General features: G+C 39.4%; 1 protein-coding gene across 13 annotated transcripts in view; it reads right to left on the bottom strand.

The window, feature by feature from the left end:
• ERC1 (ELKS/RAB6-interacting/CAST family member 1) overlaps positions 1-23,793 on the bottom strand; it is a 283,730-nt gene that overhangs the window by 247,536 nt on the left and 12,401 nt on the right. The gene's annotated exons all lie outside the window — the stretch shown is intronic.

The raw sequence follows: 23,793 nt of genomic DNA, 5'->3' as shown, positions 1-23,793 counted from the left end.
CATAGAGGTAAAAGGATGTCTGCTAAAAATGCAAATAGACCTTCAGCATGCAGCATTATTTGACAGCAATGAAACATAATTACAGAGGCAACTGCTGAAAGAAGCACTCCCTCCCAAATAAACACCAGCACCAGGCAAACGGATCAATCCATTTCCTGGACTCTAACGAACAAATAGCTTTCAAAAAGCCTCTGCTCTGACTATACAAACACTGAAATTTTACTGTTGCTTTGTAAATTAGCTGGTAAACATTTCAGGCATTTGAAGCTCACACATTTACTTTTTCTGCCACTTCGAGCATAAATTGGCACAATATTTTACCTCTTCAAGTTTCATGTCTTTATACAATAAATTGAGAAGAGAGGTCGGGAATTCTTCATTTCTGATAAACCTAACAGATCTTTAGTTCTGACGAACTTAAACGGCAGAAGTCATACTTAAAGCTAAAGAAATACAGAAATAGCAAGTCAGCAGGACCTAGACAAAGGGAAATGTACATCCACAAAGGTGCTCTGATGGACCTCCACAGAGATATCTGAATAACATTCCAAATATAAGAAAATATACTTTCAGCTTCAAACTTTTACTCAGTATCTTGAATGCTGTGAAACGTTCTGTAAGATACCACTGTTACCTTTAAGAGATCATATATGCCTCTGAGGAGCTTGAACAAGGAACTAAGCTCTCTGTACATCTGAGACTTAAAATAATACCTGAAAGATATTTGCTAAAAAAGTTTTTCTTCTTACAGTATAATTTTATAGACCCAAAGCAGTATACTGTTTATTTTTCAGGATACTCAATTTCTACCAAGGAAATTTTTTCCCCTTGAAAATTTCAGAAGTATCTCTGCATTTAAACCAAAAAACTGCCTATCCTAGCTAAATATAACATATAATTGATTTTACTTATACTGATAAACTGTCAAAAATGACATTAATTGCAATAAAGTCACTATAACATCTAGAATATAACTTCTAGATCCCAAGATACTGTAGAGCAATTTCTCAGTATACACATGCCAGCCCTTAGAAAATCCTTAATCTTGTTCTGCTCCAGACTGGTCAATTAACTGCTCACAGAATAAGTGCTTTATTTGTGGTTACCATTTAATTCATTATACAAGATTCTGCAACTGCTTCTCAGATCTTCTGTTCTCTACAGACTCAATAAATTCACAAGTGGCACTGAGAAGATGAATAGAAAGCAGCTATTCACTGGCTTTTGTAATACAAGAACCAGCAAGCATCATATAAAGCTATTAGCCAGAAGCTCACCAAAAAATACCAAATCAGGTGAAATAAAAACTGTGGTACACCTTATCACCAGGTGATACCAGAAATTTACCCAAATTGTTTCATGAAAATCAGCAACAGTATCTACTTAAACACAAAATGCATGAAACGAGTCAACTTCTAAAGCTACATCTAAACATTTCCATCTATTGCCAGGGTAACTCAGAACACAACTTTGGATCAGATTTCTCCCTGTCCTTATCTAATTTTATTCTTCTCTCCCCTGTGCAGTTGAGGTGGAGTGACAGAGTGGCTTTGGTGGACACCTGGTATCCACCAAGGTCAACCCTCACTACATACATAATAATGAAGCAAGAATTTCTAAGATAGAATAACTCCAGTACACAGAGAGCACCTGCTGGCCTAATTACCCAAGGCATTTTTTAACTCCTAGTTCATAATGAACCACCTAAATGTTTCACAGCATACTAGAATAAACACACCAATCGTGATTGTGGTCAAATGCATTACAGTTGTTTGGATACAGCCATTATACTAAAATCAACTAAAGAAAATATTAGCACAAAAAGAAGGATTACTGTTTGTTCAATCAGAAATCAAGTAACCATTTTTTTACTAAAGTATCAAAACTTTCATTACATATGAACATGAAAGGTACAGAGAAATTCAGATGAGGCTTAACATGACTAGGTTTGTGGTTTTTAAATTTTTTTTTTTTTTAATCCATTATGCTCATTTATAACAAACTAATCACCAGTTTATTTCGTAGAGCAGGGAGGCGCTAAGCTGATTTTCAAAGACTAATTAATTATTCTTCATGCAGCTCCAAATTCTGCCTTTTCACATTTGCTTGGCTGTATCACCTTATTCTGTGATTTTATCACAACCATATTGACTGCAGTGAAATCACTCCTATGTATCTGAGTCGGGCAAACAAAAAACATCTGAAGTATTTTAGAAGTAGACCATGTACAAGTTCAGCCACTAAGTAGCTCACCAAAACCACGTTTGATTGAGGAAGCAATCCAGTCTCACACGAAATTGCAAGACAGCAGAAGACAACATGAGCTTCTAAAAATAAAGTACTCATCATCAATTCGTAGGAATATTTAGCCCAGCACTTCCTTTTCCACATTTCCAGAACATTTTTAACTAACACACGAAGTTCTAGTTATAACTGTCTTGGTGCAGGTGTTCAGGTGTTGGCACAGGGGTCTCTGCTCCACGAGAGATTCACCACAGGGCACAGCTGGACCTCTCAGCCATGTGTGGGGTGCTTTCATGAAAATACATTCAAGAAAGGGCACAGAACAGCAGAAGAGGAGGGACCAACAGAGGGCATGAGAGAACAAGATCAGAGAAAGAAGAGGAGGAAGAGGAAGAGAAGGGAAGATGCTCTGCCCTGGAGCAGGGCACTGCCAAAGGGGTAGAGGCCCACGGAGCACCCACACCACAGCAAAGGAAAACAAAAACAAGGAGCAGCAGAAAAACTGAGACACCCTGACTCCAAGCCCTGAACCACATTTTGCCTCACTGAAGGGACCCACTGTACCCTGTGGTGGTTACAAGGCAGGGAAGAGAGGTGTCTGGAGTGAAGCTGAGGCTGGGAAAGGAGGAGGGATGGATTCCCCCAAGTGTTTTAATGTTTGTGTTTTTGTTACCCAGTAATTAAATATTTATGTTAATCTGCAATAAATTAAGTTAAATTCCCCAAGCTGAGTTTGCTTTACCCACGACAGCAATTGGGTAGTGATTTCCCTGTCTTTATTTCAGCCCTGGAGCATTCTCAGCCCTGTTCTCCCTTTTTGCTCCCCATCCCTCTGTGGCAGGGCAAGAGGAAGCAGCTGTATGGTGCCTGGGCCAACCCACCACAGGGATATAACAGCATTATCATGGTAAAATATAACAGTAACATCATTACATTTGACCCATTTTTCACTTGCTATCCTTAAAATTGTGTTAATTCATTACCAAAAGTAGTGTCATTAAAGATGAGATATTCTTCAGTGGGGAAACAATAGCAGATAACCAGGTGTCCTCATACTTGGTAAGAAATCTTTATTTCCCTGAGCCACATCTCCAAGGCCCTGAACATTTAAATTCTAATTTCTTCATAGCAAATGCAGAGCATAAGCAGCACAGAAAAGATATGTATGTGGAAAAGTGCCTATGACAAATATCTCAAAAAAATCCTCCAAGATACCTATCCATAGTGAATTAAATCTGTCCACCAGTCCAACCTGACTGGTTAGTATAAATAATGAACAGTCATTGGGCAGCTTCACATTTCCACCAGTTGGGCACAGGCTTCAACCAGTGACATAAACATACAAGTATCTTGTTTCTACATTTTCTTTAATAGTTGTATGGTTTCTGAAATAAAAAGCCATAAAAAAAAAGGCCAGAAGAGCAAAATTCTAGCAAACTTAAGTGTCACCTGTTAAGCACCTACACGAAATACTATGAATGTAAGAATGAATTCAACACAAAGAAAAATATTGTTTACCACTGGTTTCTTTTGAGAGAAGTGCTCTTTCTGTCCAGGCATGCTGTGGGTATGAAAATTGGAAGTCAGAATTCACCAGATTTTATCTAGAAAGAACACACACATATTTTTGCAAGTACAGATATGAGAAATCATGGGACAATTGGAATAAATCTACCACAGTGTCCTGCTCAAAGCAGGGGCGGTGGAATCAGTTTGCTCAGCAGCTTCCACAATCAAGCTCTGAACATCTCCAGGATCGGAGGTGCTGATAAACGTTGGTGTGTTTAATTACTCTAATGATGAAAATGATGTTCCTTGTGCCTGGGAAGAATGAACTTCTCATGTTACAACTTGTGATCACTGCCACGTCTCTCCCACTGCACATCTCTGAGAAGTCCAACTTCACACCTTCCCATTAGGCAGGCAGGAACCACACTAAGATGCCCTGAGCCTTATTTTCATCAGACTAAGCCAAACCAGTTCTTACAGCCTCTCCTTATATGCCATATATCCAGTCCTCTAATCATTCTGATTTCCTGGCAGATTGATGCCAGAACATCAGCACTGCCCTGTACTGGAGAGCTGGAAACTGGCCACGGTACTCTGGATGGGATCTCAAGTGCATGGGCCATGAAGAACCCTAGCAAGCAAACAGCAATTAGTGCTGCTTCCCACCCTTTGAACCTGCCAGCCCAGCCACACATTCACCTTTTCACAGCTACCAGACCGTCCCAGTTATCCCACTCACTCTTTTCAAAGTGTAAAAAAGGTAATAGCAATACAGGATACAGCTATGCAAGTAAGATTCAGATTACTCAGAAAGTGGTATCAGGTACAATATACCCCTCAAAGCCAAATTTCAGAATCTGAAGGTCCCAAACCAAGATCAAAGGGAAGCTAATAGCTACATACACATCATCTGCTTACAGAGTGAATGTCTCTTCTGCTTTGAATGATAGCCCACACACATCCACACTGATAAAATAAGTATCAAACATCACAATACCCAGCAGTGTCTTTCATGTGGCACTGGCCATTTCTTGTAGAGTAACACAGATCAGATAAGAGACTCAGAAGTCTTGGCAGCTGGACATCTGACTTTTGAATTCTTCAGAAGCACTAGTTTCAGTATTGATGCTCTCCACAGAGGAGACTGGGGTTCTGCACTTGCTGACACAAAACAGGGTGGTGGTTGTGTTTATGTCTAACATCAGATAGGTTTACATACAGTAGTAATCAAGCACAAATGATATGCAGGAGATTGTTATGGCACTGACTTTTGACTATGGAAGATAAAACAATAGCAAGGCAACGCAAAAGGCAGAATAACACCAGTAGGTTCCCTTTTAAAAATTCATACCATTATGGGTATCATCCCCTTCAAAGACAGGTTGGCAACTCAGCAATCCCAGTAAATTTCTTGTTTCAGAGTGGCTGGAGGAAAACACTTTGAATTGATAAGTAGTAATCTTCAACAATGAATAACTGCAAATATTTTCTTAGCACACTTTGGTCATTACGCTGGAGAAGATCAGGTTCCAGGGAGACCTTGCAGTATATTCCAGTACCCAAAGGGACTGCATGCAAACCAGAGAGGGACTTTTTACAAGGGCATGTAGTGAGGGGACAAGGGGTTATGGTTTTAAATTGGAACAGGACAGATTTAGATTATATATTAGGAAGAAGTTCTTCCCTGTGAGGGTGGTGAGGCCCTGGCACAGGTTACCCAGAGCAGCTGCAGATACCCCCATGCCTGGAAGTGTTCAAGGCCAGGCTGGATGGGGCTTAGAGCAACCTGGTGTAGTGGAAGGTGTCCCCATGGCAAGAGGCTTAGGACTACATCATCTTTAAGGTCCCTTCCAACCTAAACCGCTCTATGAGTCCATGAATAAATTACCTGAGAGAGATGAATCAATTCTTGCATTGGAGGGACTGTACTATCGGTGGCAATATTATCATTATGAACTTGAAATTCAAGCAAGATGTACTAAATCCTTTTAAAATAGCAATGGAAATCCATCACTGGTTTTCTTTGCAGTATTTGAAATGATATAAACAATACTTCCCTTCGAACAGTTGCGAAGGAACAAGTTTTAATATCTCAAGAAACAGTTAAGAAAGGAAGACTTTCAAATCCCATCTCATCTCTTGAGAAAAGTCCCTGGAGGTAGATAACTGAAGGGCCTGAAACTACAAAGTAATGTCAAATCCTTACAAATACTCTATTGAGCAAATTCTTTACAAAAATGGTCTAGTTTCTTGAAACAAAAGCCTCTTTCCCAAACTGGGATATTAAATGTGGGAAGAAAAGAAAGAAAGAAAAGAAAAAGAAAGAATTAATTGTACCTCTTGAATACAGCAAACCTGTTATTTTAACACAAAAAGCTTGGAAGATCAAGCATTTCCACCATAATAATGTCTGGCACTAAAAATGACATTCTGGTCAGGAGCAAGCAGATGCTGATGATCTCAGCAGGGAAGGCACGGGAGGAGGGAGGCTCTCTGAAGACAATCACTAAGCTGGACACAGAGCTGTGACTATTTAACAGGTGCAGACAGGTACGGGCAATACTGAGCACAGGGTGTGATTGCAACAGTGTTTTTACACCTGAGTGCTAATGGTACCTGAGTATCAACAACACAGATGTGAGAGATCACCTAAACAAATCAAACACCAGGAACCCAAAGGGAACTCAGACGTGCAAGAAAGAACAGCAAAACTTGTGAGAAGCAAGCCATTTCACCAGCATACAGTGAAACTACAGAGGGGAAAATCCAAAATGGGCCAGCCAGCCAGCGGTGAATCAGTTGTGTGCTTTCAACAGACACATGTTAAAGAGATTTAAAAATAAATGTATGTTTCTATATATACACATATGCATATACAAACTCGCATATAAATATATTTAATAGAAGATAAACAGAAAAGAGTGTCCTGACACATCCCAAAGAAAATAATTGAGACTCAGACTCGTAAGGGAAGTACAAAGGTCCCAGCAAATGCCTTTAAAGCCTGAAAATAAAAGAGAAGGGGGGAAAAAAAATTATCAGGACAGCAGTTCCTGATCAACATCAGGATTTCCACATCCAGCTGAATGCTAGATTTGAAAAGCTGAAGATATGCATAGAAATAAAGGCTGAGTGACCAAATAAAGATCTTTCACAGCATAAAATCAGGAGAGGTATAAAATTTGCAAGGTACTTACACAAACTAGCATTTTAAAAGACTGCAGTAAGGAAGATGAACCAACAGGGAATCTAAATTAGTGGTGAAAGACGAAGAAGTCAGATTGCTTGCTGTATGTTTACTTTAGAAGCTTTGGAAGAGCTCATGGTAACATGAATGCTTTATTAATCTGCAAAGTGATGGGAGACTGGTGAAACCTGTAATGACCCATGACATAAGCATTCAGTCATGAACTTGCACACTCCACAGCCAATGCCAGCACTCTCTCAGGCACACGGAGGGGCTCTGTGTGCACGTGGCAAGGGTTTGGCAGTGGCAGCTGCCAGGGTGGCCTCTGTGAGAAGAGATCAGCAGTTGTACCCCTGCCAGACAGGTAGAAGAGCCAGCAAGGAAGGAGTGAAGTCAAGCCTGGGAAGATGGGGGACAGGAATGGGGTTTGTTTTGTCTCTGTTCTATCAGCCTGCTGTTTTTAATTGGGGAAAAAAAAATTACAATAATTTTCCAAGGTGAGTCTGTTATGCCCGTGGCAGTAATTGGTAATTGATGTCTCTGTCTTCTATCTCAGAGAGGTTTTTCATCTTATTTTCTTCCCCTGGTCCTGTTGAGGAGGAGGGCTAAGGGAGCAGCTTGGTGAGTATCTGCCAGCTGGCCAATGTTAGCTCTCCACAAAAAGTTGTGAAGAAGTGCTTGTGCCACTGGACAAGCTAAAATCTTGGACATGTTGGGTACATTCAGGGGCACTGAGAAAGACTTATTTTCTAACACCTAGAAAGAATGTAGTGGTAACTCAGCTAAGTCAATTTACCACAAAAGAAAAAATACAACTCCTGAATTAAAATTTAGATTTTTAACTAGACGTAACAGGATTTTTTTGCATGTAAGATTTATATCCAACACAAAATTCTTTTTTTAAAAAATCAGGTCTTAAACTTTTAAAAACTGATCGTAGACATGCATTTTATAAATTGGTTAAACAGACAGTGCATGAAGAACTAGAGTGAAGATCAGAATAAAATCGCTAACTATGCTCTGAAAAATTAAACTGTAAGGCCAGAGAAAACCCTCAGGAAACTTGGATGGCAAGATTATTGAGAAAACTAACATGGTCTGACCTGAATTGAAACTGAACAGTGAGCCAAAGGCAGAGCAGCTACAGAACTGTCATAAAGACTAAACACTTCTTGAGGTTAAAAAAAGATCAAGTGACAACATAAGGCTCACCACAAAACTCTCATACAGATATGCCTACATGTTGATTAATATTTTAAATGCACCAATACCATCTGTAACATAATAACTTCCTCCCTCAGAGACATATTTAAAAATAAATGATAGTCATGACCATTAGTTCAGTTGCTTTGAAACAGAAAAGCTCTGTTCATAGAAGTTTACATTAAACTTACAAAAAAAATTTGAGAAAAATGCATCTAGCAAAGGAACTAATGAACATTTCAAAATAAATCTGCAATAGAATCAAAGCTAAAAAAAAGGTGGGAGGCAAAGCAAATCAAAAAGATCTATACCCTGAACACAGTATTTGGAAAAGTAACAGTTAGAATTTTATAAATAACCTTGGATTTGTGGGAACACTGTCAAACATAAGCCTTGAAGTCATAAGCCTAGAAGTCAATCTGGATCCAATGCATTTGACTGCAACTGCTCACTGTAAAGCCTGCATGCTTCATGAAGAAAAGAACATAGTGCTGACAAGAGTACAAGAGCAATTGCCATCCCTGACACTTCCACTTCAGTTTGAGCAGACAAGGTGAGCTCTGGTGCCTTGGACTGTCAGGCAGGAGAGAACAGCTCAGCTGCTGACATGCAGAGTGCACACCTGGGCAGCTGATACTCTGCAGTACCTCAAGCAAGGAGATGTCAGAAATACTGGAAACAAAAGTAGACAGGTTCCAGTTTTAGCACTGCCAATGTCCTCAATATAGTTTTGGGGGGCAATGCTTTGGTTGTCTCAAAGTCCACTCATGATTAGTGCATTTTATGCAGCTAAGCATACATGGCAAGCCCAGTCACTGTGGAAGAACAGGAGATCTCAGGTTGCTGTCAAGGCTTAGACAACTGGAAAACTTAGGCCATTATTTAGAGTGGAAACCTAAGCACACACAATACATTATGCCAATCTATGAAAACAGTTACGATACAATAATTCAGATTGAAAAGGACAGCACTAGGTCATCTAGTTTAACCTCTTACTCGAGGCATGGTCATCTATGAGATCAAACCAATGTGCCAGAAATTTATCCAGTCAGATCTTGAAAATCTTCTATTTATACCCATTATTTCTCATCCTCCCACCATGCAGCATCCAGTCTGGTTCCTCTTCTCAAAAACAACCTCACAGTATGGGAAGGCTGCTATTAATCCCCTCAAAGCCTTCTCTTCACCGAATTAACCCACTCCATCAGCCTCTTCTCACAGGGCCTGTGCTTCAGCCCACCAGTCACTCTGGCACCCCTCCTAGGAGATGCCACTTATTGACATATTTTTCTGCACTGGGCAGACAAAAGCTGGACAGAGCATTCTGCACGTGGCTGGACAAGCGTGAAGCTGAAGGAGACAATCACTGCACAAACCTCTCTGCTGCCAGAATGCACCTCTGCTTCATGTCCAACTTGCTGCCCACCAGGTCCCCAAGCCCTTTTGCACAAAGCTGCTCCCCATCCAGTCAGACCCTAACCTCTATCCTTCCTAAAAGCTTTTTCTTCCCATCATCCTTGTTGAATCTCATAAGCCTCCTGCCCATTCACTCTCGCAGACTGCGTCCCTGCGCACAGCAGCTCTGCCCTTCAGCAGATCAACTGGTCCCCTCAGGGTGGGGCCATCTGAATGAATGGGGACCTTGTCACCTCCATCCAGGTCACCGAAAAAGATGTCAAACACAACTCAACTTGTTACAGGCAACTGGGTAGTGATCAGCCTCTTAACCACCCTCTGATCAACCCCTTAATCACCTCTGAGCCTGATCCTACAACCAGCTTTTTACCCACCTGGCTCCCCAGCCACTGAGACCGTGGCATTCTAAGTAGGAGTGACAAGTGCTATGGGAAACACTGATAAAAGCCTGACTAAAGGCAAGGTAAAGGACAGCCACTGCTCCTTCCTCATCCACAAATCCAGACATTTCATCACAGAAGGGAATGAGATCAGGCATGATTAATCCTTGACAAATCCATCCCGACTGTGCCCAGTCATGATCTTGTCACTGACATGCTCAGAAGTGTGTTCCAAAAGGACTCATTCCACAGGGACTGAAGCAAGAAGCATCATCCTGTAATTTCATGGCTTGTCCTTTGGCCTGTTTTAAAGACTGTGGAACATTTGTCTTTCCACAAAGAAGACCCCTCCCCAGTTCCTTCAGTCTTTTAAGGATGATAGAAATAAGCCTTCCAGTGACATCAAACAGCAATCTCCTCACCCTCAGATTCATCCTGAATCTTTCAAGGTCTTTCAAGGAAGCCCTGAGTCAACCCTCATTCAATTCATGGCCAATAGTTCTCCTTGAACCACATCTCTGATCACAGAGGCCTGAGAGATCCTCTCTGGTACCTGAGCAGATTGGCATATCACAGAAAGATGCAGCATTTTGTCTGAATGTGTTCTCTCTATTTGCATACTGTGGGAGACTGTGGGAAGCCAAGTGGGAAGGATGAAGAAATTGAGTAATCTGTCTGGGGGATCAACAGTAGTCTGTGTTTCACAGTAAAAGCTCTCAAGTTCCACAAGCAGGGGTTGAAAAAAAACACAAAAACAACCAGCCTTCTTTAATCCTTTCCTTATTACTTGCCCAAGAATGGGAACCTTCAGAAACCAAAGCATACTTTTAGTTGAGTTTATAAAATCAAAAGGAAAATTCAGTACTTATTTATTACTTCCAACCAAACTCTGTTCTGAACACAGATACTGTGAGCAAAGAGTAAATGATTCCCAAGTGTCAGCATAAGCAAGATTGATTTCATTCTACAGTTCATTAAAAAACATGTTTTATAGTAATAAAAATACATCTGTAGTTCAAAGGTTATCCATTTTAATTTTGTTTCCCTCAGCCCTGCTGCTTAAGGAACATTGTCATGTGAAAATCAACCTCTTGCCAAGTCCCTCTTTAGTGAGGACAGTTCCCCAACGCTCAGTTCACCCAAAGAATTCACTCAGCTCTCTAAAACCGGTACCAGCAAAAGGGGACAGTGACAAACTAACTGAGATTAATGATAGTGGAAATCATTTTAAAAACAAATTCCATCCAAGAACTACATTGAAAAATATTTGTACAGTTCAGGACTTCCTAATATTTGGGTTGACTCACACTGAATCGACTCTACCATATGCTGACTATGTGCTCACATTATTACAACACCAACTGCAACTCACTGGGTGCAGAGACTGCTGGGTACCAGAGGGGAAGAAACCCTGTAGAGATATTGATTACTGATACTGCCTGACAGATCTTGAATTTCACTGCACAAAAGGAAGATGCATCAAGAACAAGCAGAAAGCTAAGATTAATGGGAAAAAACAATCAACAGCTGTATTTTTTTTCCCAGAGAGTTTGTCAGGTGTTGATTGTCCGTTTGGTTTGTTTCCCTACAGCTTATGATATCCACACTCTTTTGTTGCTGATCTGCACATTCAGAAAACGCACAAATCATTTGTTACTATGAAGTCAACATAAACTGTGCTTAGAACATGAGGTATTATAGGAACTCCATGAAAAACAGGGCCCTTCTTGTTTCCATGTCAGCCACGTAAACAAGTAGCTTGGATACATAATGTGTGTGTGCCTTAGGGCACAACCTGTTGCACAAAACTGAACTTGTGCAATTTAAATGATTCCAACATCAAAATGACATAAAAACAACTATGCTGCTCATCTCCCAAAAGCCAGCCCAGCACTGAAGGGGAAAAAGAGAGGAAATGTGCTTGAAGAAGATGAAACCAACCCAAAAGAATACAAGAGATAAAATAATTTGGGAAGAAAAAATATCCATTTTAGCTACAAATTAAATATTGTACATGATGGTACAATCATTTATTTCTAATAAAAATACTTCTCTAATACATTATACTTCTTGTTTTAGATAAGCTCCTATCATCTTGATGTAATAGCACCTATTAAAAGTGCTATTAAACATACTGGTTAATAGCATCTTTTAATGACAAAAACCCTGATGTGATAGACAAAAGTTCTGAAAATAACAGAGATGTTAATTCAGAGCATGCTAACACAGGTTAAAAGGGAAGGTGCTTCCTACTGGAAATTAAATCTCTTTATGGCATTAATAGCAGTTCTGTAACTTGGAAGCACTAACACACTGTCTTTCAGTACTTGTAATTCAGGTTTATGACGCAGTGTACAAGGGATGCAAAGTACCAGTTATACCTGGCAGAACCTCGGCCAGTTACTTTTGAACTAACTCAGATCATAAACCACCAAATTCAGGTAGCCATGTTCTGCCTTTTCTATTACAAAATACCTTACTAGTCACTCTACTGTGTGCAAATCTGCCCAATCCAGTCCAGAAAGTGACTTTCATAAATTAAGGGCAGCCATTCTACCAGGCCTTCCCATCACTCCAAAAACGTGAAGACTAATTTGAAATCATTCACATGGTAACAAGTTCTGCAAGTTAAACACCATTGCTGTTTGCAATATATGTACCCATGAACAAAAAGGTAGCCACCACTGATTTTCATAGCTTAAGGATCAACAAAAGAAGCCTGGCTGAATGGAAGATTAAGGGCAGAAATACCCATCCAATGAGAATGAAAAAAAAGTAAAAGGAAAGAAAAACATAACATCTTCCCCCTTAAAAAGAAAAAGCAGTGATAATATAAAAATGTTGAGGCAAAATAACCCATTTTTATGGACAAATATTACTTCTGCATTTTTGTAGTGAAGTCTGCTATTCAGGAAGTTCTACTGGACAGAGTAAAATTTCAGGAAATTAAGTGCTCAGCAGCAAACCCTCACCTCAGTTTCAGCTCTATTTAAGCCTGTATAGCATACTGGCTGCCTTGTAGTTGGTACCTTACCAAAATTAGTGCCTTCACTCAAGTGTTAATCAGCACAATTATATGCAGTGCATATGAAGGTGTCACAGCATCAGCTACTGTCTATCTTTAATAATCAGGTCTTTCTGCACCAAATCACCTGCTAACAAGCTCAACCTGTGAAGTACAGATCTACCCTTCCCAGATCCATCTTCAAAGACTGTCTAGCATTCAGCAATTCACAAAGAAACATTAATGACCGTATTAAGTCTAAAAGAAAGTGAATTAATGATTTTGTCCACAAATTCCCAGACTTCCAGATTAAAGAAGCTTGACATGAAACACTAGAAGAAGTTAATTAACAAAGAAGCGATGCTAAATATAAATGAATGACAATTCTCACACAGTCAAAAAGGAGACAGACCTTAGGCCTCTCAAAGGCACACAGATTTGAGTGAATTCAATCAAATAGAAAGGAGGAGAGGAATAACTTTATTAAATAACTATACACTAAATGGATTTTGCATTGAGAAAACACAGCATGCAGTTTTAGAAGGCAAGTCTTGAGAATGCATTCCTAGATGTAGGGAATAAAAAAAAAGCTTTTCCTGAATAGAAACTATAACTTGGAACCCTCTTTAAACCACAACCATTGGACTCTGATTCTTACTCCTGGAAGATGGGGGAGAGAGAACATAACAGCAGTACAACCACTTGTTCAACTGTTGTATGTTAAGTGCAAAGCCCACTTTTAAAGTCAAGTTGTAAACACATTTAGGGACTTACAACAGAAAACAAAATAAACAAAATAAGATGGGTTTTGTAAAAGCAATTTGAAGGTATACAATGTCCAATTAAAATGGCTTATAAAGGACTAATTAGTAGGGGAATAGTATAAGAATTTCACTAGGATGTTACACAAGAGCACAAAGAATTATAAATCATAACCTGAGCACACACAGCAGTACCCACACCTACTTCAACTCTTTGGTCAAGTATGTGCACAGACCTTCTCACAAATCCTGGCCAAAGCATGCTTCTTAAAACTTTTCTGTCATTCTGTCAAAACCATCTGCTAGTTCATATCAAAAATAAATCAGTTTTAAGAAAAATTTGTATTATTCATTTTATTGCAAGGTGATTTTTCGGGTTCCCTCTCCCCCAAGTAAATTACTGCAGTTAGTTCCATATTTTGGAACAGTCCAGCCATAATAAAGGGATGAGAAAGCCTAAACACACCCCTGCAAAGAGGATCATAAAATGGCTGAGCTTATTTTCCTTCACCCATAAAAAGTGCTGCTGACTGCACATACAGAGCATGCTATTTACTTTCTCCTATGAAGGTACCCTATGCTTTCTTAGAAAGGTCCCTCCTTTGAATAACTATGCTCTCAGATCGATTTAAACATTTACACATTAACAGGCTCACAGCCACATGGCCAAACGTGACCCATCAGATACCAGCTGAGGTAGAAAGGTTTAAATGCTGTCCTCCAAATCAAACCTTCCACAAACAGAATAATTTGACTTTACTCAACTGATACACAGGCTGATGAAGATTGGGAAATCCCTCTATCCTCAAGAAAAAAAAGGCACACCTATGGTTGTAGGCCTTTTGTACAATTACTTTGGATAAATTACTAATCTTCACAAGCAACATCATCTGTTAAAATTAACCTATGTGCACACCAAAGGAAGATTTCAGAAAAGCACATAAGTGTGTTATGCTAATGTAAACCACACAATTATGCCACAGTTGATGAGACCAAAAAATTATCTAGATTTTTACCTCTGTCCTCTCCCTTCTCATCAGTTACTGAGCTGCACAATCAGAAATACACTGGAATATTGGTATTTCACTAAGCTGTACCTAGTAATCACAACACTGTCATCTGCACTCCTAAACTGAGCAGAGATGAATAATGAATCACTGAAGAATCTTATTCTCCACATTTACCCAACTGGGGGAAATAAGGCAGTTACTTCCTAAGTCTCCAGTGCAGGGCACAGCATTTCCTGACAACCCATTTAAAAGCCTTTATTATGCTTGTTCTTTCTGCTCATTTCCTTTTTCTAGGATTATTCTGGGATCCATAGTTTCACCTATTAGTACTAATTCTCAGCCTAAAGCTTTTGTCATCCTCTTCATGGATGTCTTTCTCTCATCAAACAAAGAAACACTGAAACCTTCTGCCACAGAAGCCAAAAATACTTTCAGAACTCTGTGTAAATTGTTAGTTGCTTCCAGATCCAAAAGTATGACCACTCTTAAAGAGCATGTCTCTTCATCAATCATCTGCTTCTTTAGACCAGATCCAAGGCATTAATTGACTATGGATGAGTACTATCTTCCACAGGGACATTTTACTTTCCAAACAGGCTGGCGTTTCTTAGCTGTGTAGCTTTTGACATTTATAACATTTTAAGGGCTTTGGTATGATGCCCTGAATCCTTTAGCAAATCAAATGTTTACTATTAAATGTTCCCATCTCTCCAAAGAGAAAGAGACATAAGAATCAGCCTCGTGGAGGCTTCTGGCTGTGAGATCAGATGCTGCAATAGGCTGCATGGGTATCTTTAACGAGGAAAGCTCCACTTATCTCAAGTTACTTTTGTTACCTCATGGTTTGTTTCTGTTCATCCAAGAACTGATACTCACTTATAACGTGTGAAGTCTAATAAATTATGCCAATAGTAAAATAAAATGAACAAAAAAACCCCAAGTCTGACAACAGGTTAAGGCTGAGACAAGGACCTGTAGGTACAAGATTGCTCAAAGACAATGTGCTACAACAGAAACAAATGTTCAGAAAGCTTTTCCCTCCTCTCAGTCAAAAGTAAGTATTTGTCATCTGAGACACGATTCCACTAAAAATCAGACCATTAGTCAGACAATTTTGTGATTCCTGTAAGGAAAAAAGGTATGGAAGCCTCATCACACTGCATTAAAAAAGGGTAGGATTTGTGTGGGGGTGTATATACATACATATTATATATATTGCTATATGTAATATATATTAATATATAATAATATGTATTAATGCCAGGAGCAATCAACTACTATGGAAGAAACAGATCCCATACAAAGTACCTGAAAAAATAAGATTTTCATCTCTGAATGGTGACTTGTTTTAATCTCAGAAACAAGTGACAAGAAGCATCAGAAGAAATGTGTGGCCCCATATTCCTTGGAATCCACATCAGCATATAATTAGAAGACCATCTGTTCACAAAATTTGACCACCCAAGGTAGCTGGTACCTGACCATTTGATAAGAAGGATCAAAAAAATCCATGAAGTTAATGTCAAGCATACTGTCTCATGTGGAAGGCTGCATCTGTGAAACGTTTTAGGCAGTGAAAGACTCTTCAGTGAAGTGCCTGCTCCTCCATGGTGCTGTTCATGAGAACACGATGACACAGAATGTATTGGCCAGGAAAAAATGCAACCATACTTAGCTTTGATACAGATACCAGCGAGGCTTAGTTAATTTGGGACTACCATTTATTACTTGCTTGTTTTTCCAAAGCTAGGCTGTCACCCTGCTTCTCCAGCCCAGTGAAGCAGGGGAAGGGGGAGAAGAATGGGAAGAAGCAGGAGAGGGTACCTGTGCAGAAACAGAAATGTGTAAGAGCACAGTACAGAACCTGATTACAATGCAGATATCATATAGCAACAGGCATTAAACAAAGCACCTGAAAGTAAAATTTATTCTCCACCTCTCTGCTACATTTGCAAAGCATTGAAAAATAGCTTTTTATTGGACAGCTGATCTCCATCCCCTCCTTCCTCCCTCAATAAAAAGGGTATTTTATTGTGCTGCACCTGAAATTCAAAAATTCCTCACCCCAGGACCTGATCTTATTTTGCATGCTTGCAATGAACTGCCCCAGAAGGTCAGGAAACTACACACTGCCTTTAAATTCCTTTTGATGTTGTGGAACCAAATTCTGGAAGAACCTAACTGCCTCCAACCAGTTGCTCACCCTTGCTGGCTTAGACTATTTCTTTTCCAAACTTGTGATAACAATCATCAGACTTTAAAAGCAGCCCTTACAGGAATTGCATGCAGCACAGAGCAGCAAGGACTACATTTTTCTCTCTGTTTCAAGGGGATTCTGGACCAGCAGCCCCAATCCAGGGAAGAGCAAAAGCAGCCCACTGGTCACACACTTTAATCATTTAAATAGCAACAGGAATAAGAAGTAGTACATAAATTAATTTTAAAACCTTGTATATAGCTCAACAAACAGCTTATAAGCAACAAGCATCAAGCTCTTCAGGTTCCCTGATGACTGTACATTACTTAGCATTCCAGTTTACAAACGAAGTTGCTAAAATTAAACTGAAGAAGGCGGTCACATGGTATTTATTCCTGTAACTGTATACATAAGTTTAACTCCTCTGATTTCTAAAGCAATGATCACTAGAAAAAGCCCTAATGGTGTTCTGTGCCAGTATTTTGGCATCTGATCACGCTCATTTTGGGAGCACGCATGCAATACAAGACTATTTTATGCTTTTGGGAGGTTGGGGGTTTTTTTTCTTTGATTGGTGGGGTTTGGGTTGGAGTTTTGGGTTTTTTTGGGGGGTGGGGGGGGTAGTTTGTTTGGAGTGTTGTGAGTTGTTTTTTCTTTAAAGAATACAATCCGTTCCTAGGGTGAATCCATAAGAAGCTTTCTTAATGGAGGTCAACTGACAAAAATTCAAATTATCATGAGATCTCTTCAAATACTGATCTAGATATTGATAGAAGATCCTTCCTTTCTTTTCTTTACAGTTTAAATGTCAATATTGACGTAGCAATTGCAAACCATCAAGTATATTGGAATGCCTCCATTTCTCCCAAACAGTACAGAAGTTTTTAGTGTTTAATCCAGGGTTACTAATAGGAAAAACAAAAAAAAATCCTCTCAGGATAATTAAAGGAAAACAGGCTATTTCATATTCTTTGGAAGCAAAATCAACGGGGTTTTTTGTGATTTACTATGATCTCTAAGTTCCAATGGCACTTTGCAAAACCTGATGGTTGCTACCTGCTTCTCAAGGCTGCCAGTATAACCAAACACCCCCTTCCGCTTCACAGTCCAAGGTACTGCCCCTGCAAGCACTAAGCAAATCACTTAGAACAAGTGGTATCACCACAGAAGGAAACTAAATACACTTTGTCCTTGTATTTTTTTCCACTACAGATGGTGACTCTGACCTTTCCAACAGAACCAGTATCAATCTGAAAATACTATGCAAAAACATAATTATGTAGACCTTGTGGGTTATGAAAGCAAGTTTTGCTGAAAAAACTTTCTCTTCAAGGTCTACTGATTGTTATCTTCAGACCAAAAAATGAAGATATAATTATGATGCACTACATTTAGCAGATGCAGCCATTTTTTTCTGTGTGTTCAACAGATTATGTCAAAATTTATAGAGAAGAACTGCAAAGCATTATCCACTCAAGGAAATAAAAGTGTAATCCTCAATAGCCATGCTACCTGCTGGCAGCAGTGGTAATCTAACTTCTGTCAAGGATCTCAAATCACCACAAATCACTGTTACAGAAAACACTGCTATTTCACTGTGTCCACTAAACAAGAGTGTATACAGAAAATTAATTCAAAGGACTTGTATACTGGAACATCTAGAGCACTACCAGGTTTATTCCCTTGTTCCCCTCCTGCCAGCTGAGCCTCAAGGGTCATTTCACAATGTTTCTTTCTTCAATTACTAGGTTCAGATAGCTGGCATGACTGCTCTTCATGGGTTATCCAACACACTCACTACTTTCAGAGTACAGAAATGTCCCCTCTAAACTCTTTTGGTCTCCAGCCTTCATCTCAGAGTACACATATATGCAATTATTTATCCTAAATACAAAAGTTCCTCTGTCTTACTAACATCTTAAGCATTAAATGGACTGTTAACAGTATCCTAGAAATCTACTTAGTTGGAAAGAATAGGTTTTTTTCAGCAAACAGTTTAGTCATGGTGGCCCACTCTGCTGACCATCTTCAAATCTTTGAGGCTTCCTAATATCACCAAATTGAAAAGAGTTCTATTTCAGTTTTTGGTCCTGGAGGCATACATGAAAGATTGACGTAAGACCAGCACAACTACAATCTTTTTTCCATGGCCTGGCAGTTCCACCTAAAGTGCTCCTCTCCTTTCTACTTAAATCAATACCAGGTAGAGTAAGGCTGACACATGAGACTGCTGGATTTGGCATTAGAAAGCTGTAACATCAGCAGAAATTACCTACAATGTAGGAGCACCGCTGCACTATTGCCATCATCTACCATTGTTAACTGTTCACTGGGTGACCAAGAGGAGGCCCTACACAGTTTCAAGCTACCTAGTTCATACTTCAGAAGCAAGAACACTTAAGGGAAAAAATTACTAACTCAAACACCACAAATAAAATGCTGAAAGACATTTGGCTTCTAGAGAACAATGGCTTCTAGAGAAATGCAGTATTACAGACAAGACTTTTCAGAAATATACACACTAAATGGTGGAGTAACACATGCAACTCTAGTTAGGAGTCTAGTGGTGCCTTAGGTTTTAACTTTCATATTTTCCAAATCCTGCACTGCCTGGTGTGTAACTCCGGAGTTCCTTGGAGCCTGTTCACTTCTGCTCTCTGTGCTGGGCAGACACAACAAAGCCTCTCCGGGCCTGCTCTCCGAGGACACCCAGACTGTCCGAGGCCCAAAATGTGTAAACCAACAGCTTCAGAAAGGGGGGCAAGCTTGGGGAAATGACATCATTAACTGAAGCTTTAATTGGAGAATTAACCCTGCTATGCAAATGAACCAAACCAATAAAAGAGTGAAGAACTCATGACTTGGGGTCCACCTTGGGGTCCATCTCAGCAGCGGCCTCTGGCTCCCCAGGGTACCTCTGAAGGCCCTTCAAATAAATACCTGCCTTTATTCCTTCATTCCTGTCCAGTCTCTGTTGTTTAGGGGGCCACTTCAGGCATCACTAGTATCTGAACAGTCTCAATGCATATTAGAGAAAGAATTATAGCAGAAAGAGTCTGCTCTAAGTTCTGCAGAATTTAAAGTAATCCCTGCTCCAGCTTAACAGCAAAAAAAGCACAGTTAAACTACTAAGTTCAACAGCACCACTGACGTCACCCATTTTATTACAAGCTGCTTTGAAGTGGGTACTATTCCCCTTATATGTTTAATGGATCAAGTAGAGACCAGCTGTTCAGCCTATGCTACAGCTCAAAGCAACCCAAGGTATTAGATCCTACCTCGATAGGAAACACGGGACAAAAGGAGCCTTGGGGAATACAGATAACCACAAAATGTCTAGTTTTATTTCCTTATAGAACTGAAAAAAGACACAACACAGGGTGTTCTCCTAGGTGATCACATGACAATTTTTGAGGTTGCTACAAAGTGCTGCAACTTGATAAATGCTTCAGATATCAAGCACCCGAGGTAGTTTTGAGTTATTCTAAAAGAGAGCTGAATTATAATTTCATGCTGCAACTGGGGAAAGACAGAAGGAACCTTAAAGCTGGCAGCATTCTAGAGAGCCAACAGGCATCTGCCATTGAAGGAATTATTTAAGTGCAATGCTCTGGGATACAGAGAATGGCTCTAAGCAATGCCTATGGAACCACATATTGCACAATTAAACACCCATAATGGCAGAAAGCTTAGTTTTCTATCAGCTAACAACCAACCCAGGAATGGGGCTACTAATAGAATGACACACCAATAAGACATATCAAAATTTTTTTAAATACATAATTGAAAAAAAACATTAAACCAATGGAGAAGTGAGAACTAATCCGATTTTCAGAGAAAGAATGTACTCATTAGAAGCTCAGCCAGTCTTATAACTGCAGCACCCAATGCATTTAAGAGGTTAACACATGAACAACTTTTTAAAAGTGAGATGCTTATTACACGCTACTAAGAAATGGAAAGTACTTCTGATTCTGGAGAAGAACACTGGTGAAATGCTGGAATACATCCATCACAATAAAGTACAATGTTCTTCAAGTGCTTACCCCAAGCAAGGTGAAATTCCTTTCAGAAATATTTTCTTGGTTAAAATTCTCTGACTCAGACATCCAAGGTCTCCAACCACAAAAAGACCACAGAAATGCATCAAAGTAAAAAGATGTTTTCAGCAGTACCACACTATTTTAGCTGAAACATAAATCTGATCTTAAAAGTAGATCAGTCGAATGTGGGAAATTTCAATGCAGGGCATTAGACATCACATTTGCATTGCCTTATTTTAAGGCACAATCACCTTGTCACAAGCAAGTTTCAACTGAGAGGAATTCCTTTGTCCTTGAGTTTCACATCACCCCACCACTGCCCACTTTTTAGGCAAATTATTTCTATCATAGTGCAAAACATACTCACTGTCTTTCCTTTCCTCTTCTGGCTTCTGATGAAGAGGTTTCCAGGGAAACTTTGAACCACACACTAAAAAAAATTATTTTTCAACTCAGAAAAATACAGCTCTCACTAAAGCATGCTGAGGAGAGCGATACCATGCCAAAACCAAGCTCCTGTTTACTGGTTTCATCAATTCCTCCTTGAATATGCATGGGTTTGCATAACTGAGCAATCATTTGCACTCTCCTCTTGGCTTCTTGCAAAGAATGATTGGCTAACTCATCCACACTGCACTGAAAACTGTTGTGTTTTTCCAAGAATCTATGTTAACTACAGGAATACTTTCCATGTTTAGTTTGGAGCTCTTCAAAGTGACCTGTCAATGACATTCCCCATTTATGAAAAGAAAGGATTTTCTGTCTCTTCAGGATCAGGAACAAAGGATAAAAATAAAGCTCAGCATATGCTCCACTCCCCAGCTGCGGTGTTTGCTCAGAGTAGCTGAAGAATACAGCTGTGCTGCACCACAGCTGAGGACAAGACCACAGCACTCCCCACCCATGGGAGAGCCACACAGGAGCATGTGCATGGCATTCTCGGGATTATATCCAAGATATCCCTGCTACCTATTGCCCTCAGAGGACAACCAAAAGGATGCGACTGCCTCAGGACAGGTAGCATGCTCTTTAATCTCCCCACTCATTCTCTGAGCTTTATTGAATCCAGAAAATTTCCTGGAAATCAATAAGCAATACATTTATTTGTACACGTGCCCAAGAAACAGGACAGAAAACTCACAGACACCGGAGCATTTACTCACAGAAGGCTGAGGTGGCAATCAACCAGGGCTCACACTTTCAGGTACTTTTAACAACTTCCAAACCCAAGGGGCAATTCAATCACTCAAGCTGAGGTGACAAGAACAGCAATACAATCAGGGACAATCAAGGGTGTGCAGAAGAATGAAGAGCCCACAGGAAAGAGATGGAGATGACTATCAGATAATGGCATGAGTCAGCCAGCATCTTGGCTCCATGAGTTGAGTCAATTTTTAACACTAAGACTGGTCTGAGATAAACTCTATATAAAGAACAAGTACTGCACGTGCAAGAAGTCTTTATTAAAAGTGATCTGCTGAAATGCTCATATTAAAGGCTAAAACTCCAGTTTCTGCAATTCTACTGGAACTCACTTAAGAGGGAGGCTGAAGGGGTAATGAAGATATTTTTCTGGTCCCCCAACAGATCTGGGAAATTCCTTGTTCAGAGTCTAAACAGAGAAGTCTGTTTAATTACAGAAAATCCTATTAAACTGATCTTCCACATAAAGGGCTGAAGTAACCAACTCCAAAAGGCTATAGAAGACACAACGAATTCAGAATTTAATTAGAACACACTGTTAGCTAACTATAATCTATTAATTAGCATTCTTAGTTTTCACAGCTCAATGCAATAATACCCCTTTACTTTTAAATTGCACCCTTCTTACTTTTGGACCGAAGTTACACAATTCTACCAGTGGGGTAGTAATTACAGTGATTGCCTAGAGAACAGCAGCCTAGAAATATCTGTAAATGTTTAATCAGGGGATAAAGGAAAGACAAGGAAAAAAAAATCTAAGATAGAGAAATCACTGTTCTCTAACGTATTCATATTTAGTAATTGCATAATCCACTCTAAACCACATATTCATTGCATTTTTCTTGCAAGATTTCCAAAGCATCCTCAAATGTCAAAACTGATTTCAGAAAAAATGTTACAGTATTCCAAGACATTCTCTTTGATATGAAAACAGGGCTAAAAATGAAAAGAGTTTGAGAATTAGAAGACTTACCTGCAACTGAAATACAAAGAACGCCAGAAAGTTGAGTGATTGGTATTCCAGGTATTTGTTATCCTGGTACTGTACCATTATAACTAAAATTTTCATTACATTACTGCTTCTAAAGAAATCCTACCTTTGCAATATTTAACTTCAGGTTTTCTGCACTCCAACATGACATAAGCAAATGCAGACAAAGTGTCACACACCCTAACAAATGCCATGTTGTGATTACCATTTGGTAAGAATACAGCTATAAAGCTACATGACAAGTTCAGTAAACGATTTCATACTATCTCAGGGAAAACAACTTACTTCCTTCAACTCAAGCTCTTTAAAAAGTGAAAAGAAACTTGCAGACAGGTTCAGTGTACTAGACTAATCACTAACCAAAAGTAATTCACTATTGAAGACAGACTACCTGGAAGTAGAGTAGAACATGTCAAGCACCACCCTTTTCCTCCAGCATTTCCCTCTCTCCTTCACCTTCAAAAGCAATCTTACAAAAAGCATTGCCTAAAATAGCAACTATACCTTAAAAGCTGCAGGAACATGGTCAAATTTGAATTATGGAAATTTTTATTAAATTTGCTTGGATACTTAAAAAGCTCAACAGGAAAAGTAATTTTGTCATGATGAAAGCTCACTTACATTTCAGGGAACTTCTAGAGTTGG

This window comes from Corvus hawaiiensis, chromosome 4, assembly GCF_020740725.1.
Source record: "Corvus hawaiiensis isolate bCorHaw1 chromosome 4, bCorHaw1.pri.cur, whole genome shotgun sequence".
Lineage (NCBI taxonomy): Eukaryota > Metazoa > Chordata > Aves > Passeriformes > Corvidae > Corvus > Corvus hawaiiensis.
Note: the sequence above shows the minus strand (reverse complement) of the source record. Positions and strands in the feature narration are given on the sequence as shown.